Here is a 17,506-nt window from a genome sequence, read left to right on the forward strand (position 1 = left end):
GTTTGGTTCGGTTCGGTTCATTGAATCCAGATCCTCTAGAGTGATTCAACCCTTCTGCTGTATCATCATCATCATCATCATCAACCCCATAACAACTAACTATACTATCTTCTTTGTAAGAGGCTGTGATGATAGCTTTTTCTAGGTTTTCAAAGCAAGCCTTGAGATTTGGATCCGTCTCATGGAGGGGCAACTCGGAAGGCCATTGAAAGAGAGAATAAGGGGAAGAGAGACTAGAACTGGTTTTCTCTCTCTCTCACTAGGCAACCATTGTTGCAACCATGGCGAAGTTTAACTCCATTATTAGCCTGATATCATAGCAGATCTGAGCCTCACCCTCTTCTTTACCAGAAATTTTATGATTGTTTTGCATAATTTTTAGGATGATTGTTTAAAAGTGGCAGTTTTACAGTTTTAATTAAGAAAATTGAAGTTAATAATTGCATCCTCTGTAGCAAATTAATAATTTTTTATTTTTCCCTTGAATATTTTGTAGAAGTTTAATGGCTATACTATTTGCCTGTTTGAAATTTTGACATTGACAATTAAAATGATATGAAGATTTTGCAGAGTATACATACGTCTATGGAGGTGGTGATGATCGAAAGGGAGGGAGGTGACTAGGGGCGTAACTCGGGTGGGTTCAGTCTGGTTAGGAGGTTGTCTAAACCCAGCTCAAGTTGTGCTAAGATCTGTCCAGGCCTGCCCAAGTCCGAATTGTAATCCGAGATTGCCTGTCCAAGCCCGACCCAAGTTAAACCCGAATTGCCCGAGTTGTCTAAATTCCCGGATTGTATTTTTTTTATTTTTTTTGCAGCTACATTATTAAATTATTAAAATTTGATTCTATTTATATTTTTTTTATATATAGAAAATCATTAATACCATCAAAACAAATAATTTATATAATGTAAGAGAGGTGTCGCTATAGTAGTTTTTACAATTTATGAGTGAAAATAAAAAATTAAAAAAAAAGGTAAGATTTTATATTATTTGTATATATAATATATATTCATGAATATGATTTAATAATCTAAATTACTTTAATATCATGTAATGGCTAATAATTTATATATTTATATATATATAATATTTTTATATATCTATATATATAATTCGAGCTTCAGGTTACTTGGTTTATTTGATGTCTTTGTTCAAGCCCGCCCAAATTTAATTCAGGCTTTTGAATTTTTCCCTAAGCCCATTCCGAATTTGAAAATATCTTGTCTAAGTCCTAAAAAAATTCAGGCTGGGTTTGGGTTGCTCGGGTTGAGCCCGCCCAAGTTGTACCCTTAGAGGTGACTACCGGTGGTCAGCAATAGCAAAGGTTAGAGTTGAGTTGGGAGGGAGGGAAGGAGGGAGGGAGGGAGGGAGGGAGAAAGGGAGGGGTGTGTTGGTAATTTGATTGAAGAATAGAAATGTAATAAAAAAAATTAAAGAAAAATGTGCACTGAGCTAATTAAGTATGTGGAAATAGAATTTCTATGAGAGGTGGTGTAACCCAAAATGGGTTAAAAGCCAACTTCCCAAATGAGCCATACTAGTATTAAAATTTGAATCTTGTAATGATTAAACATTCAATTCTAGGGTCTATGTTTCTAATAAACTAATGTTTATATACATTACCAGGATTTCTTAAACCTTATCATCTTAGGAAAGCGAAAGTAGAATCATGATGAGTTCAATCATATTTTCGTATGATAAATTAATTCTTGATACTTACCGGCAAGCTATCAATCTCACAAGGCACATATTTTTTTCATTAGTTTAGCTTTCCACCCATATAGGTTGGAATTCTATGTTGTTTTTCTGACAGTTTTTGGGAGAAAAAAAACATATAAAGGGTTTGATATGGAATTATATCACCATGGCAAAAAATTAATCTATGACATTGGACTGCTGGTAAACTCATCATCGAGTAAACCAATCACAGAATTTCTGAATGGCTCTCTCTCTCTCTCTAACTCTCTACTCTCTGAAGGTAGCAACGGTCATCTCGAAGGAAAATCCTCCGAGGAAGAAGACCACCTGCAGCATAGCACTAAAAAGGTTAAAGAAACTATTGTCGATGATGATGATACCATGTTGGATAGGCCAATAACCAAAGCACAGACAGAGCCATCCGAAGGAAAGTCAGTCCCCACAGAGGGCATATCCAGATCCATCCCCTTTAAATCTTTCAAGGCTATTGTAGTTGATAGACGTCTCAATGAGCGACCCTTTGATGAAGATCTAGACACCCTGTTGATGGATGATGATTTCGAGAGTGAGGGTAAAGAGATCGAAGAAGATGAAGTCCCTGAAATTGAATCTCAGGGGATGCCACGCATCTCACTACCCAAAAATCTTTTGGCTAAGATTAGGAGGCCATGGAGGGACTGCTTTATTATTAAATTAATGGGCAAAAAGGTAGGCTACAGACTGTTGCTTTTCAAAATCAAGAAGCTTTGGGATCTCCAGAGAGATTTCGAGGCTATAGATCTGGATGCGGGTTTGTAGACGTGCCCGCGTGAGGCCTTCGTGCTACCGTTCGGATTCGATTTGTGTCACGGTTCTTAATCTGAAACAAAGAGTCTAAATCTGGCAAATTATTTTGAGAAAATAGATTTTTGAAAGAAGTGCCAAACATGGACTGCTTTGCCAGATACAGAGTCGCCACCTAAATATTTTATTTGGGGGAATTTAGGAAACCCTAACTCGGTGCCAAAAGTCACGTGTCCGTCATCACCAAAGTTGCCTCGGCTCGGGAACTTGGGTACGATCGGGGAAGGTCAGCTATGAGCACCCCCTCTCGCCCGGTCCGAAGACCGGCCTCTACTAACCGTGATATTCTGTTTTGAAAACGTTATGTGCTCTTAAACCGGTTATTAGCCTAGAATTACTATGTTATGCGCACAGCAAACAAGTATAGACTAGATTGCCTAATTTGGGAATAAGCATTGCATATCCGTTTGTTTTTGGAAAATGTTTTAGAATTTGGAATTTGCTGCTCGCAAGTAGGCTAAAATACGGATTTCAACGAGTTTTTCCAACTCAGACAATCCAACCTTCACCCACAGGCATTCAAATAGTTTATCACATAAGCATCTAGCCACATGATAATCATGCTATCATGACAACACTCACACACATGCGGTATGCTAAAGCATAAATGCTTACCTAGTACTCCAAGCCAAAACAGAAACCAGTTAGTAATCACATGCATGATCCTAGTTCATGTCAAGATAGCTAATGCAAAACATGCAAAATGCAACTAAGATAGGCTCGGCTAATCTACAATGACATGTGAAATGCTACAACTAACACGCATTCAATTTGGTAATTGAAATACAAATGCAGTTAGAATGATGCGCCGAGCCCGGTGCATGCAAGACAAATGTATGAATGCACGCATGCATAGCATAAGGTATGCTAATTTAAACATGCCCTAGTCTACCATCATAAGCGGGTAAATAAAAGGGAAGAAAGACGTGGGGTTGGAAGACATACACACACTCACGCACACTTATTACACAATTGCCCTCACTCGGAGGATCCGAATAAATATTACAGTCCGAATAATAAACACATTAATTATTACAAAATTTCTAATTAATTAACAGAATGAATGCAAAAAGAAAGGTGGCCACAGCCCCCGCCTCGGGATGCGCGAATGATGCATGCTCGAACCCGTCTCGCCCGGAAAGTCCGTACCATACCACTGCCGCCTCTGTTTACACTGTCCTGCTTCTCTGAAAATTGCCAAAGTTCTGGGACAGGTCTCCTGAAAGCTGTGGAACACCATCGGCTGAAGGAAATGTCCACCGGCCATTGAAAATATCCATCGGCCGTTGATGAAGCTAACTGAGCAACCGGTATATCTGTGTCGGCAATAGGCTCGGAAATCTCAACCCGACTGCTCAAAGATCACTGATCTGGTAGCTGTTGTACTGGTGGTCTGTGCCTGACTAGCTTTCTCTGGCCCTGATTACCCTTGAACTGAGTCTATGACCTGACAAAGTCTATCAGTACAAGTCCAATGAACCTCGGGGGATATTAGAGCCTTCTGAAGCTATGGTTCCAGGACTACCTAGCAAAAGAAAAAACAGGCAGCATCTCAGCCCAATTTCATTAGAACAGGCATAGGCATAACTGAATAACTGTATTCTACTACTGATCACTGTCCCCAAAAATCGCTGCCCCAAATCTGAATCTGATACCCGCAGATATAACTGATTCTCAAAACACTGATGCCCGCAAGCCTGATACCCAGACTTGCAAACTGATATATGCATTCCTGTAGAGGCCAACTCCAAAAAGCACATAGCAAGCAAATGAGAGCCAAAACACCCCTATGTTGGGGTAGGATTTCCCTGTCCTATTTTGTCAGGAGCTAGGGTTTCACTACGCACACAGCGGTTTCAAACAACCTAATATCAGGTAAGCAACCTGTCCTAGTTTGGAATGGTCGCTACGGATTCGAATATGCATTAGGTCTAATGGTCGAAAAGGGTGCCCCGGAAAAATCGGGGTTTGTGTTCCCATACTGTTAGAGCCCATAACCGGTCATCCTTATGGTCATGTCTTGACAAGACAAACCTCCGGCAAACCGTTTAGGAATGGCAGATGGCAAACACGGTGTCCTAGGCGCACCAATGCACATGCAATGCAAAGAAACACATAAGTGAAATCAAAACAAGATATCACGAGTTCGAGTCAAGCTCTCTAATTTTCCCCAGCAGAGTCGCCAGAAACTGTAGACGCCCCCGCGTGAGGCCTTCGTGCTACAGTTCGGACTCGATTTGTGTCACGGTTCTTAATCTGAAACAAAGAGTCCAAATCTGGCAAATTGTTTTGAGAAAATAGATTTTTGAAAGAAATGCCAAACATGGACTGCTTTGCCAGATACAGAGTCGCCACTTAAATATTTTATTTGGGGGAATTTAGGAAACCCTGACTCGGTGCCAAAGGCCACGTGTCCGTCATCACCAAAGTTGCCTCGGCTCGGGAACTTGGGTACGATCGGGGAAGGTCAGCTATGAGCACCCCCTCTCGCCCGGTCCGAAGACCAGCCTCTACTAACCGTGATATTCTGTTTTGAAAACGTTATGTGCTCTTAAATCGGTTATTAGCCTAGAATTACTATGTTATGCGCACAGCAAACAAGTATAAACTAGATTGCCTAATTTGGGAATAAGCATTGCATATCCGTTTATTTTTGGAAAATGTTTTGGAATTTGGAATTTGCTACTCGCAAGTAGGCTAAAATACGGATTTCAACAAATTTTTCCAACTCAGACAATCCAACCATCACCCACAGGCATTCAAATAGTTTATCACATAAGCATCTAGCCACATGATAATCATGCTATCATGGCAACACTCACACACATGCGGTATGCTAAAGCATAAATGCTTACCTAGTACTCCAAGCCAAAACAGAAACCAGTTAGTAATCACATGCATGATCCTAGTTCATGTCAAGATGGCTAATGCAACACATGCAAAATGCAACTAAGATAGGCTCGGCTAATCTACAATGACATGTGAAATGCTACAACTAACACGCATTCAATTTGGTAATTGAAATACAAATGCAGTTAGAATGATGCGCCGAGCCCGGTGCATGCAAGACAAATGTATGAATGCACGCATGCATAGCATAAGGTATGCTAATTTAAACATACCCTAGTCTACCATCATAAGCGGGTAAATAAAAGGGAAGAAAGACGTGGGGTTGGAAGACATACACACACTCACGCACACTTATTACACAATTGCCCTCACTCGGAGGATCCGAATAAATATTACAGTCCGAATAATAAACACATTAATTATTACAAAATTTCTAATTAATTAACAGAATGAATGCAAAAAGAAAGGTGGCCACAGCCCCCGCCTCGGGATGCGCGAATGATGCATGCTCGAACCCGTCTCGCCCGGAAAGTTCGTACCATACCACTGCCGCCTCTGTTTACACTGCCCTGCTTCTCTGAAAATTGCCAAAGTTCTGGGACAGGTCTCCTGAAAGCTGTGGAACACCATCGGCTGAAGGAAATGTCCACCGGCCATTGAAAATATCCATCGGCCGTTGATGAAGCTATCGGCCCAGGAAGGATTGCCGGTCGGCACTGAAAACTACCGGTCGGCAGAAAGTTCCTGCAGAATCTGGTTTTTGACAGCAACAAGGACAGACAGTGTATGGCATGAAATTTCAAGCAAGTGTATGCATGGCTACTCTCCCAATCATGTAACGGACTCAAGGGAGCATGGCCCTTGACCCTCGGGCTATCAATCGTGCATTTGATGCATGATAGCCTAAGGAGCCAAGGTTGCAATTCAATGTAAAAATGCATGCAACACACAAATGAGGACCAAGATCCTATCATGCCAAAGTCAAGGGCCTCGGTGACCGAGGGTTGAGGTGTGTTTTGTCACTCGAAGTACAAACGCCCCTCATCCCTCACACTTGGTTTGACACCCCAAACCAAGCAATGCAATGCATGTTATGCAAACATGGCTCAAAATTTAACATGATACTAAGATGCAAAACATGTCAAATGTGATGCAATCTATCATGTTAAGTATGCAAAATGCTAGTCATATGAGATGCAAATGTGATGCAAACATGGACCAACATGCCAAGAAATGAGTCCAAAACAAGGGCATTTAAGGCCACCAAAAGGGAGCATCACTCAATACCTATCCCAAGCAATCATGGCATGAATTTTCAATGCAAAACAGAGTTATAGCATGCAAAAGGGGCCTCAAAACCCACTGATATGGCAGCCTAAATGCTTAAGCATGGAAGCATATACAATGACCACCCTCTAAGGCGCAAAACTACAACACTTCAAGGCAATGAATGAGACGCAAATGATAATGTAAGATCACATTATATGGACTGAAACATGGTATTAAATGATGCCGAATGATGATGACAAGCTTATGCTAAGCATGTTGGTGACCCATACAACCAAGGCTTACAAGCCCAAATGCAAAGCAATTATATCAAGCATGCCAAACATGACAAAATCAGTGGCTAACAGACTTTAAGCATGACAAAACATGGCCAAATACTTCACAAAGCAAAGCCAAAATGTCACGACCCAAACCCGGCCCTATGGGTTTAGCACTGTAACCGGCCAGTAATCCGAGATTACCAAAGGCCTGCTTACCAGTAGCACAGTAAAACAGAGTACAAGGCCTGGCGGAAGCTAAAACAGTAAAGAAACAATGTCCAATGAGCTGTGACAGTCTGTATGCAAAAAGACTTTCATACATATATACATAATCAGTACAGAACAGTATACACAATATATACAATTATTCAGACTAGGGACTCCATCCCTTACATAGCAGTACGGTAAACGTTCAGTCTATACAATCCATTCGATTATAACAAATAGCAAGACAGTGCAGAAGGGAGAATTGTAAAACACCCCTAAGCCTTAACACGATAGGCTCGGAACCTCGCAGTGAGGCACATAGGCTGGCTTGACAAAACTGGAGTAACCCTGACGCTTCTAGCCGCGGTCTGGTGCCTGTACACCTACATATATATATGAGCAGTGAGCTAAAGCCCAGTGAATAACATAATGCGTAAAGAGGTTAAGAATGAATGTCCTTACAGTAATGAAAACAGTTCATTAAATCAGTATTTTAGTCGTTCAGTCAGTATAGTCATATGTGGTACATCCGTTAGCATAACAGTACAGTAAACAGTAGGTCTTAAAAGACCGAACAATAATGATGGCCATCAGTCAGTAAACAGTGGTGGTTCCAACAAGGGAACCGACAGAGATCTCTGTAATAGTAACAGTAAACAGTAGGTGCTAAGGATGCCACAATACAGTTCAGAATATAGGACATACATTCATTCAATTAACGGTATTCAATTCAGAAACAGTACAGTTCAGTTGTTCAGAAAATAATCATTTTTGAACATATCTTTACACAATCGTTACTCACAGAGTTTGGGCTACGGTATGCTAGAGCGTGCCTCCCCAGTCGCCAACCCTACACAGTTCACAGGTTGAACACACACTAAGCTACACAGTTGGGAAATATCATAACTTAATCCCTAATGCCTCGGTGTGTTCTACATCTATATCCTCAGTAAGATGCCTTAAACTAGGCTTAAGAATGCCTAGAATGGGATGAGGATGCAAAGATGTGATCAGAAAACAGTTTCAGAATTTTTAGAAAACAGAGTCCCGCTCGAGCGCAAGTTTCCCCGCTCGAGCGGACATGCAACAAAGGTACACGCTCGAGCGTCAACTTTCCCGCTCGAGCGTACTGTAAAAGTACTGGATGGGCGAAATCTCCGCTCGACGCCCGCTCGAGCTTGAGACGCAAGACTCCGCTCGAGCGCCCAATCCTCCGCTCGAGCGGACTGTAAAACAGTGCAGAGAAATACTGGATGCTCGGATTATCCGCTCGAGCGCCCAATTCCCCGCTCGAGCGGAAGTGCAAAAATCTGGAAAACCCAGATTGCACCTCCAAGCTCAAACCAAGCTTTCACAATTCAAAACTCGACCTCTTGGGCTAAATTTCCAGAAAACATTTGTAAACACATAGAATAACATGGTTCAAAGCTCAACTTTGAGAAATCAAAGCCCAAGGGTGTTTAATTCAAACCCAATTTCAAACCATTTTCATGAACATGGAGAACATGCAAACATGCATGAATTCAAATCAATTCAAAGCTTCAATTTGATGCTCTAAGGAGCCAATTGATCCAAAAACAAGTTGAAAACATGGACCAATACAAAATTATGGACATGCATGTGACAATTTGCCATGAACTCAACTCAAAATCCCACAAGTCAAACATGCATGCATGAATTATACTTTATTTCAACATGCTAGAACTAATCCATGGCTCAATTCTCAATTTTGACATGAATCATGCAAGAACAAGATAAACAAGAGGGTAATTACTCTACCTTAGGTCTCCAATGCAAGATTAGGAGCTCAATTATGCAATCTACACTTCAATTCTCCAAGTTTCTAAGCAAATTGAGAAGAACTCAAGCTTTCTCTCCCTCTCTCCCTCTCAAGTCGGCAAGAGCAAGGAAATGGCTGAACAAAATGTTGCCTACGTGTCTAATGAGGTTCAAATATGTTGTATTTAGTGGCCACTAAGTGGTCTAATGGTAATTAAGTCCAAAACTCGCAATCCATCAATATTTAATCTAATTTAATCATACCTAATCAGTTTTCAGGTAATTATATCATAAAATCACGTTAATTATGATGATCATAAAACATCAATCAATTCCCGGTTCGGCCGCCGATAAGGCCTTCAATTAGCAGTTTAAACATAAAACGTGAACAGATCAAATAATCAATCAAACAGATAGAATACAGATTAACGCACATACTCAGTCAATTCAGTTCCAGTTTTCAGTCAGTCAGTTCAGTACTTTAATCAGTTCAATTATCAGTCATTATCAGTTCAGTTATCAGTCATAATCAGTTCAGTTATCAGTCATAATCAGTTCAGTTATTAGTAATCAATGTTTATCGGTAAGCAGTGATGAGGGTTATTACACAAAACAAGAGGATATGCTAGGCTAAACACATAGCACACTCCTAGGCAAGATGGAGAATTACAAAGCAAGTATAAAATGCATGCTAAGGGCCAACAAACCACCATTGGACAGAGATATAATATGACCTAAAACGCCAAAAAAAACTTCTGAAATGGAGCCAAAAATAATCAAGCATGCATGTTGCCCTTTTAAGCCAAAACAAAGATAAGAGAAGGACAAAGGGGAGAGGGGTGTCCCTCCCCTACACAAGACTTCAAAATCACTCCATCACCACTGAAAATCCACTGGATTTCAGTGGTGAGAAGACCAACACAACAAAGTAAACAAAGTTTAAAGAAAAGGGCACCAAAATAGGCCAAAAGAGGCCTAAGGGGAGGAGTTCAACCCCCAATGCCAAAACACCCTTAATGAAAGATGTTAAGCACAAAAATACAAGACTTTTTCATGTTAAACACAAAGCCTAAATCAGCATGCAAGACAGGTAGAAAACTAGTGCAAGATTGGGGAAACTAAAGCAAGTGTCTCACCCTTGAAGAAGCCTTGAAGAACAGATGATCCAACCACTCTCTACTAATCAAAATCAGTCCAAAACCTCAACAAACAACCCTCAATGCCTCTCAATCTCGGAGCAAGGTGTAATGGTGTGTGTTTTAGTGCAAAAGTAAGGTTAAAATGCACTTTTAGGCTTCCAAACACACCCTAAGGATGAGAGAGAGGGAGATATAGAGAGAGAGGGTGATATATCAGATGTATAGATATAGAAGCTCTGGTTTTTTTGGTTCAAAAGCTCTAACCCTTGACAAAGGGAGAGGGTGAGTGCTTATATAGGCAAAGGGCCAAGACTTAAGCTTCTCAAGGAAGCTAAAGGAAAGGGGCAAAGGGTGCAAAGGAGCCTTGGCTTCTTGGAGAAGCTAAAACAGCTGGCCAAGCTTCCCCAAGAAGCTTGGCCAAAGGGTTCAAGCTTCTAGAAGGAAAGGGGGTTCAAAGGTTCACACCAGCCAAAAACCGCACGGGGAGGAGTGATAGTGCATTCCAGCTGGCACAGCTGGCATGCACCATGCCTCAAGGGTGCAAAGGAGTCACATCGGCCAGTAAAAGTGGTCATCGGCAAAATAAAATGCCGGCCGGCCAAATATAGTGCCGACCGGCCATTGATTTTAAGAAATCATGGCCGGTGGCACCCCTAAACAGCCGGTGATGCTAGGGGAAGGCCGGTGGAGTGTGGGGATGGCCAACAAGCCATTCCCCGCCCTTCAAGGCAAAAACACAAGTGTTTGATGCCAAAACCAAACACGAAACAGCCGAGTTCGGAGATCCTAAGGCAAGGCGCGTAGCCGAGACCTCCGGAAACTCCAAACGAACACAAACATGGATGATCACCGGGTGTTCAAACGGTGACGTCCAAGTCTTGAGAACGGTCAAAAATGGGGTATCTACAGGGTTTCTTTCTCCTTAAGTTCCAATTGAAGAAAGATTATACCTATGTTTACACTGGGGGCCCTTGGATTGTCCTAGACCATTACCTAACAGTCAGAAAGTGGCAACCAGATTTCAAACCCGCTGCTACAGAAGAAATTCAAACTGCGCTTCGGGTGAGATTCCCCCAACTCCTTATCGAGTATTACAATGAGAATATGCTCTTCCATATAGCGAAGACTTTGGGTAAACCCTTGAAGATTGACCTGAATACAGTGACGACAACCAGAGGGAAATATGTGCGAGTTTGCATTGAGATGGATCTCAAAAAAACCCTTATTTCTCAATTTTCAATTGGTAAGTATAATTATAATATTGAATATGAACACTTACATATATTTTGCTTCAACTGTGGCAGGGTAGGTCACCAGAAAGAATGGTGTAGTGAGAAAGCTCTGTTGCCGGCTCCTAGCCCCTTGACTGGTGAACCAAGTTCCCAGATTATTACCGTTAGCACCATAGACCGGAGCAAGGAAGGCCCAAGCCTAAGTGCACTCGCTCTAAGTTCTGAACCCTTGGAGACTTTAGGGGAACACTTTGGGCCTTGGATACTAATGGACAAGAAAGGTAAAAAGAAAGTCAATAAAGGCTACTCTAATGGGCCTTATCCTAGATCTCAAGGGAAAGAAGGCCAGAAGCCCAGATTGGCTACATCATTTAATGGTAATGGGTTTAAAGCCTCTACCTCAGCCCAAGTTACAGCGTCACAACCTCAAAAGGAATCTGATGATTAATTTCATCCTAATACTACAAAAGGGCACACTAAGCATGGCAATCCACGTGATAGTCTAGGTAATTGTATCATGAATGCTAGTCGTAGCTCTGTGTACATTAGCTCAAATCCTTTTGACAGTCTTCAGGAGTTGGACTATTCTAGAAGTGAGGATAGTTGTATCGCCACACCTACCGTCTGTAAGGGAGTGGTTGGGGTTCTAATGCCCACAGCTACTACTACATTTGGTAAGTCTTCATCTCTGTCTCTTGAACTAGGAAACCTTTTCCCCCATCCAGTGTCCATAGATATCCCTATCTCTCCCAAATGAAACCAATGGTGAGTGATCATGGAAGTCTACGACGTGATCCAGCACAGAGTGAGCTGCAACCAAATGTATATTACAATAGACCCAGAGATCGAAGCTACTCACCTAATCATAACAGAGTGGTGGATAGAAGAAGCTCGGGTAAAGATAGATCTCAACTTGATGAACTACGGGGCCACTAACCACAGCATTCTGATAGGCTCAACAAGAGCCATGGTGAACGATCGTCTTCAAGTCAGGAAAATTCTGGGGACTCCTGATTATAGTCCACTGCCACAGTGTCTTAACTCATCATCCATGAAGATGCTAGTGTGGAATTGTCGTGGAGCCGGTAATAGTGTATTCAAGCGCACTCTGCATGAGCTTTTGAAAAATCATAACCCAACCATTATTGTCTTAATGGAGACAAAAGTTTCACTCAGCTCTATGGGCCTTTTCTTTAACAACCTTAGTTTTACTACATCTACCTTTGTTGACCCTGTGGGTAAGTGTAGAGGTTTATGGCTCCTTTAGGACCCTTTCAAAGTGATTATTATGGCCCTGGATGCTAACCATCAAGTTATCCACACTAAAATTAGGTGTGACATTTTCCTGACTGGATTCTATCGGCAGTGTATGCCAACCCCAATCCCAAAAGCCGTGATACTTTGTGGGATAACTTAGAATCCATGGATGATAACATGTCAGAACCATGGCTGGTTATTGGTGATTTTAATGATTTTGTTAGCTAAAATGAAAAAAGAAGCTTTGTGCCTTCTCACAGCCATGCTAGGACCAAGAAGTTTGCTGCCAGGTTGAATAGGTGTAATCTCATGGATTTGAGCTATTCTGGACCTCATCTCACCTAGACTAATAGGCGTCAGGGTATGGCTAATACTCTTAAAAGATTAGGTCGAGCTACTTGCAATACTGAATGAAGAGTTCTTTTTTAAGAAGGAGCAGTTCAAAATCTCCCCAGTTTGATTGTCTACACTAAAGATATGCATCTCTTTGACCCCTCTCTTAGACCTTTTAGAATGGAGACTACCCGGTTTCTGGATAACAGGTTTAAATCCCTGGTCCAAGAATCCTGGCAAGAAACTAACAATTCTATTCTTGAAGCTATCCCCAGCATTTCTTCTAAAGCTTCTTCTTGGAACAAATCTATTTTTGGTAACATTTTTCGTAACAAGCCATGGCTTCTAGGTAGAATTGAAGGTATTCAAAAGGCCCAATCCAGTAAATTTTCCCATAATCTCTTTATTCTTGAAAAAGAACTTGTGAAAGATTATAATAATATTTTGTATCAAGAGGAGTTACTTTGGTTTCAAAAGTCTAGAGCAAAGTGGATAACTATGGGAGAAAAAAATACCAGGTTCTTCCATGTTCCTACTTTAGCCAAAAGAAAGAACTAGAGAGTGATTACCTTGAAAGATGATAGCGGTTGCTGAATTTCTAATCCTAATGACCTGAAACAGCATGTGGGTGATCATTTTCAGAGTATGTTCACTTCTCCCTCCTTGGTGGATGGGGAGGTGTGGAACCTTGACTCTGTGACCTCTTTCTTGACTGAAGAGAATACTAATCTTTGCAAACCTCTGTCCAATGAGGAGATCTGGAAAGCCATGAAATCTATTAAAGGGTTCAAGGCCCCTGGATGTGATGGTATTCAAGCTGTGTTTTATCATTCCTATTGGGATATTGTGGGTAATTCTATGTATAAGTTCATTAAATCTTGTTTTAATTCTCATGGTGTCCCTTCAGTTATTAACAAAACTCTTATTTCCCTTATTCCCAAAATCGAACACCCCGAAACCATTAAACATTTTCGACCTATTGGTTTGTGCAATGTGTTGTATAAAACTCTCACCAAAGTTCTTGTGAATAGGCTCAGACCTTTCCTTGATAGAATTGTTAGCCCAAACCAAAGTAGTTTTGTCCCTGGCCAATCCACCAATGATAATATCATTATTGCACAAGAAATTATCAATACCCTCCGATCTAAAAAGGGGGAGATGATTTTCAAAATAGACTTGGAGAAAGCCTATGATAATGTGTCTTGGTCTTTCCTTCGTGATACCCTTATGGAACTTAATCTTAGCATGCATTGGGTGGAGTTGATTATGAATTGTGTTACACCTGTGAATTCTATTATTCTTTGGAATGGGGAACAGATTCGTGATTTTCATCCGAGAAGGGGACTCCGCCAGGGTGATCTTCTCTCCCCTTATCTCTTTGTTTTATGTATGGAGCGGCTTTCAATCTTGATTCTTGAGAAAGTCAATTGTGGTGATTGGAAGGGGATTAAAGCCTCTTTTAGAGGCCCTGAAATCTCTTACTTATTTTTCGCTGATGATCTTCTACTATTTGCAAAAGCCGATACCCGAAATTGTAATAACATTATGGAGACCATTAGCCAGTACAGTAACCACTCGAGGCTGAAAGTGAATTTGACTGAGTCCAAACTTTTTATGTCTCCGAATCTGTGCAATTCCCAAGCCAGGAACTTAAGTGCTTTGTGTGGCATCCTTCTCACCCAAGATCTGGGGAAATATTTGGGAATTCCTCTTCTCCATAACCGAGTTTGTAGAGCTCATTTCTCTTCCATTTTTGATAAGCTTCAAGGGAAGCTTTCAAGTTGGAAAGCGAATATGCTGTCTTTAGCAGGTCGAGCCATGCTTATTAAATCTGTGACAGCGGCTTTACCTGCTTATACCATGCAGACCATGAAGTTGCCCATTAATGTGTGTAATGATCTGGATAAATTCAGCCGCAACTTTCTTTGGGGAGAGGTGGGAAATTTGAAAAAAGTTCACTTGATTAAGTGGAACACTGTGTGTAAGTGCAAAAAGAGAGGTGGTTTGGGCATTAGAAAGGCTAAGCACTACAATATTGCCTTACTTGCTAAGTTGGATTGGAAATTACTTTCTGGCGATAACTATTTATGGGCTAAAGTGTTCAAGGCTAAATACCTCCAAGAAGGATCTCTTCTTGATTATTCTAGTAAGAGAAGAGCTTTCCACACTTGGAAGGGTATTCTTCAAACTAAAGAGACCCTGGTTAAAGGTAGTTAGTGGTGTATAAGGGATGGTAATCAGACTTCCATTTGGTTTGATTGGTGGTGTGGAGAGAGTAATCTTGCTTCACTCTTTCTCCAATCACTTCTCATCAGTTCTGAAACTGTTGATATTCATTTAGATGAGGAAAACGGTTGGGATATCACTAAATTAAACTCTAAGCTTCCTAGGGAGGCTGTTGACTTTGCTTTTAAAGTTCACCTTCTGAGATTTGTTACTTATCCGGACACTCCTCATTAGCATGGTTTTTGTTCTCGAGATTTTTCTACAACATCAGCTTATGAACTAGTTGCCAATCATGAGATTGAAACTAGTAACTGGCTTTGGTTGTGGAAGCTTAAGCTACCCCAAAAGCTTAAGGGCTTTATACGGCTTGTATTGCATGGCAAGAATCTCTCAAACAGCTTCAGAGTCAAGAGAGGGCTTGAGTGCAGTAGATGTGGTAACCTTTGGGACGATATTGATCATATCTTCAGAGACTGCCCTAGAGTAGTTGATATATGGAGGAATATGGGCTATTTGGCTTGGTTAAATAGGGAACGAAAACTCCCATTAATTTTTTGGTTGGAATCTAATCTTAGGAAAAAGCACTCTCCTAATTTGGATCCCACTCTTTTTGCTTCTACTATTTGGCAAATTTAGAAAGACCAAAACAAAAAAGTTTTTGAGAATTTTGAACTCGTTTGGGCTCAAAGTATTTTACTGTTACATAGATATGCTTCCAATATTAAGGAAGCCTTTCGTTCTACTGTTTTACATCCTATTACTTGTGATGTGATCATTAACTGGTGTCCTCCATGTGTAGGTAAACTGAAGTTGAACATTGATGGTAGCACGAATGGTGACCCATGAGAAGGAGGCTTTGGTGGTCTTGTTCGAGATGAGAGAGGTATCTGGCTTATTGGGTACTATGGGAAGCTCAATGTTTGTACTAGTTTGGAGGCGGAACTTTGGGCTATTTACCGAGGTCTAACTATTGCTTTTGAAAAGCGGTACAAAGACCTTATCATCGAAACGGATTCCTTATCTGTGATTGAGTTACTGAAAGAAGGTTCTGTGGTATCTCCTTCGGTTAGAAGCTTGGTGGAGGATTCCAAATTCCTCATGCGAAGGTGTGGCTATGGTATCCAGCATGTTTTGCGCGAAGGTAATGGCAGTGCGGATGGTCTTGCTAAATTGGGAGTTAATCAAGATGAGCCTCTCGTTGTCACGGACGAGGCTCCTGAAGAAATTCGAGGGCTAATGATCGCTGACATGGTTGGGCAGGGCTCCCTTAGGCCCCGAGCTGTGACAACCTGTTTGGATTTCTTTGTCTTCTTTTTCTTTTTCTTTATTTTTGTTTGTTTTCACTTTCTGACGTACCAAAAAAAAAAAAAAAGTAAACCAATCACAAGCCGTGTATTTTTAAGGCCAGATCACAAGCCGTATTTTAGACTTCTCCAGTTTATATCAACCCATTATTCACGCTCAATAGGACCACATGGGCCAAAATATAAGTTTGTATGATAGTTAGGCTTGCTCTGTCCAAGAAAAGTTCATGCAAAGACTTCACTGTTAAGCTTAGGGGTGTGCGCGGTACGGGTCGGTGCGGTTTGAGAGAAAAATAGAAACCGTATGGCGGGTGGCGGATTGATAAAAGTGTCACTAGAATTTGCCATTTTTCTTATCAAAAACCGGCAGTTCGGTTGGCAAATAATGGCGGATTTGCCTTGGCGGTTCGGGCGGATTGGCGCTTAATAAAAAATATAATTCAAATTACAAAACTTAAATTAAAGAGTAAAAAAAAGACGAGAGATATCGTGATGTTAAGCATATTGCAAAGGTTTCTTCTGATGCAGCAAGTGTAGCAACAACATGATAATATCAACGACTATGCCATCAGTTCATTAAAAGCATCTGTGGAAGCTACAATGATCAAATACAATACATAAAATTCCCCTCGAGCAGTAATGTAATACTATATTCTAAGGTATAGAACAACAAGCAAACTTAAGTAAAAAAGAATTTTTAGAATCCTATAAAACATGATTTAATAGCGGTGCGGGTCGGTGCGGTTTGGAAGAAAAATAGAAACCGGCGGATTGATAAAAGTGTCACTAGAATTTGTCATTTTTCTTACCAAAAATCGGCGGTTCGATTGACAAATAATAACGAATTTGCCTTGGCGGTGCGGTTCGGTGCGGTTTTGGCGGTTTCTGCGGTTTCGGTGATATTATGCACACACCTAGTTAAGCTATCAGCTAACTTGTCTCTTCCCTTTTTTTTTTTTCTTTTTTTTTTTTGACAAGAATCCCAACCCAAATCCATCTTTGGTTTTACCTCGGTATAAAATTACTAATAAAATTAGGATCATTTTGAAATACACATTTTCCAAAATTTGAATATCATATACAAGTTA

This window comes from Camellia sinensis, chromosome 14, assembly GCF_055761805.1.
Source record: "Camellia sinensis isolate YWXY chromosome 14, ASM5576180v1, whole genome shotgun sequence".
Lineage (NCBI taxonomy): Eukaryota > Viridiplantae > Streptophyta > Magnoliopsida > Ericales > Theaceae > Camellia > Camellia sinensis.